The 2500-nt window shown below is 65.7% G+C and overlaps 1 non-coding gene across 1 annotated transcript; it reads left to right on the forward strand.

The window, feature by feature from the left end:
• The first annotated feature begins 1244 nt into the window (after positions 1-1244).
• On the forward strand, positions 1245-1398 carry LOC140473371 (5.8S ribosomal RNA). The gene has a single exon (XR_011958308.1). It is a non-coding gene; the product is annotated as a 5.8S ribosomal RNA (ribosomal RNA).
• The last annotated feature ends 1102 nt before the right edge of the window (positions 1399-2500 follow it).

The raw sequence follows: 2500 nt of genomic DNA on the forward strand, positions 1-2500 counted from the left end.
GAGCAAGTGAAAAAAAAAGTAACAAATAAGAAAGGATCGTCGGCTTGGGGGTACGCCCGTTTCCGTTTCAACTTGTCTCGCGAGGGTGGTTTCGGGGCCAGCAGGAGAGCTCGTCGGGGTAGCAGGCCCTGCAGCCGTGGTCACCGCCAAACCCCCCACAACTGTTGGGCGCCTACCTGCGCGGGGCAGGAGGACACTTTCCGATTTCAAATCTCCGTTTGCCGAGTCCACCCCGAACGCACGCGGGCGGGCGGGTTCGCATCACCCTTCGTCACAAGGGGCGAAGCCCGTTCCACCGTCTCGTCAGTAGTGCCGACCGGTCTGTGATCGACGAGGGGAGCCACACCAGGTCCGGCCCTGCTGCTTGGCGGCACCGCGTCGTCGGGAGCTCGCGACAGACGGAGGGTTTCGGTGTACTCTCCAGCCACGGGAAACGAAGCCGGTGATGCAGGCGCCGGTCCTTCGCTCCCAAATCGGCTGGGTTTACATCGTTGCTATCTAGTCACGCTCCCTTCAAACCCGACGGGGTACCTATTCCCCTCACCCGTCTGTGCGTATACAGCCTCTTTGCACTTGCGGGATGGGGGTGGTGGTTTAAAGACTCTCGAGTTGCCGCCCGTCGGTCTCCGAGCTCCGTGCAGTAGTGATCCCCAGCGAACTGCCAGCAGGGCGAACGAGCGATCCCGCTCTCGGTCGGGGCGCCTGGCGTCGATCGGTGGTCGGTGGCTTGCGGGCAAGCTGCGCTGTGAGTGTGGGAACGAGTATGACGAGCCGTTGCCGCGACTCCCATTCCACCTCGGCGGTGGCTGGGCCGGGCGGGCGTCTGCTCGGGCGAGTGCCGCCCCCGCCTCCTCGCAGGAAGTCCGCTCGCCGACACGCCGCCACGTGCACGCGTCAGTGACGCTGCCGAACCGATGGCCGGTGCCCGTTCCCGCCTCTGCTTTTCCTAGGGCAAAGCTGCTGCACGCCTCGTGATACTCGGCGGGCGACATGGTGGCGGTGATCCTGCCTCCGTCGCTGCGGTGCGTTGGGGCACGCATCGCCTCTTGGGCGCCCTGTCCTCCTCCCCCCAATAGACGTATGTTTCTGCGGGCCGCACCAGGATGGTGCTCCCCACCGCTTCACGCCACCCTGCTCCGCCCGCACGCCGGCGTGCAGGTGGCTGTAGCTCAAGGTGGGGAGCGTATGTGCGGTCCGGGTCGCTTTCCTCTGGCGAGGGAGAGAGACCTAAAACAAACTCAGACAACTCTTGACGGTGGATCACTCGGCTCGTGCGTCGATGACGAACGCAGCTAGCTGCGAGAATTAATGTGAATTGCAGGACACATTGATCATCGACACTTTGAACGCACTTTGCGGCCCCGGGTTCTTCCCGGGGCCACGCCTGTCTGAGGGTCGTTTGGCAATCAATCGCACTCGCCTTGGCTGGCGAGAGCGCGGCTGGGGTGTCGCAGAGGACCCGTCCTCTTTGTCCCCCTAAGTTCAGACTCCGGAGCCCTCCGGCGTCGGAGCGCTTGGCCTTTCCCCCCCACCCTGCACATTCCGTTCGTCAGGCTCGACGCCATCCCCCCGCCGGGGAGCGCGGCCTGGCGTCCGTCTGTGTCGTGGCAGTGGGGCCAGCACGGCTGTCACCGGTCCCAGAATGGCTGTCGGTGGTTCACACTGTGTGTGTGTGCCAACCCTCCTGGTCTTTGGGACACGGAGCTGCCACGAAGTGTTGAGCCTCCAGTGGGGGGTCTGCCTAAGCTCTGCACGTCCGCATTGGGTCCGTCTCTCGGTTGGCTGGCAGTGGAAAGAGTGAAGGGAGCCGCGGAGGTCCGGTGCTGGTGCGCCGCCGGCCTGACCGTGGAGCTCGCCGGTTTGACACGCTGACCCGACTCGATGGTTGATCGATTGAGAGTGCTGGGAGCTGCAGGCCGCCCGCTGCTGCAGCCGCCCGTCTCGTGGTTCGTCCTCGGCCTTAAGTGGCCGGCGGGGCGTCTGATCCTGTCTCCCCTGCTGGCGCCGAGTGCCTGGCCGAGGGAGGAGGTTTTCGTCGAACGCTGTGACTTGGACGGTCGCACGCGCGTGGATCGCTGGCTCTTGGCTCTCCCGTTCAGTCCGCACGTTTTCCGCTCCGTCCTGCCACCGGTCTCGGGAGGTACGGAGGGGTTGGCGGGCGTGGTGTGTGCTCCGTCACCGTGCAGGCACACCTACCACGCCGTCGGCCAACCCCCGCACGGTCCTCCTGGCCATCGGGAGGACGGCGGAACGTCGGGCTGTCGGGGGCCAAGTCGCCAGAAGGCCACCGCTGTGTCTTCCGTACCCTGTCACCGTCGGCGTGCCTTCCTCAACTCGTCCGGCTCGGGGCCGCTGGGTTCAGGAGCGGCGTCGCCCGCCGGCCCCACTGAAGGCCGTGCCGTTCCGCGGCTGGCGATCGATGTGCGTGGCGTGCCTGTGCGACCGTTCGCCACTTGAGCCTCGGCACTCCTCTCTCCCTCTCTCTGACCGTCGGGCAGTC

Source organism: Chiloscyllium punctatum, unplaced genomic scaffold (assembly GCF_047496795.1).
Source record: "Chiloscyllium punctatum isolate Juve2018m unplaced genomic scaffold, sChiPun1.3 scaffold_585, whole genome shotgun sequence".
In the NCBI taxonomy this organism is placed as follows: domain Eukaryota; kingdom Metazoa; phylum Chordata; class Chondrichthyes; order Orectolobiformes; family Hemiscylliidae; genus Chiloscyllium; species Chiloscyllium punctatum.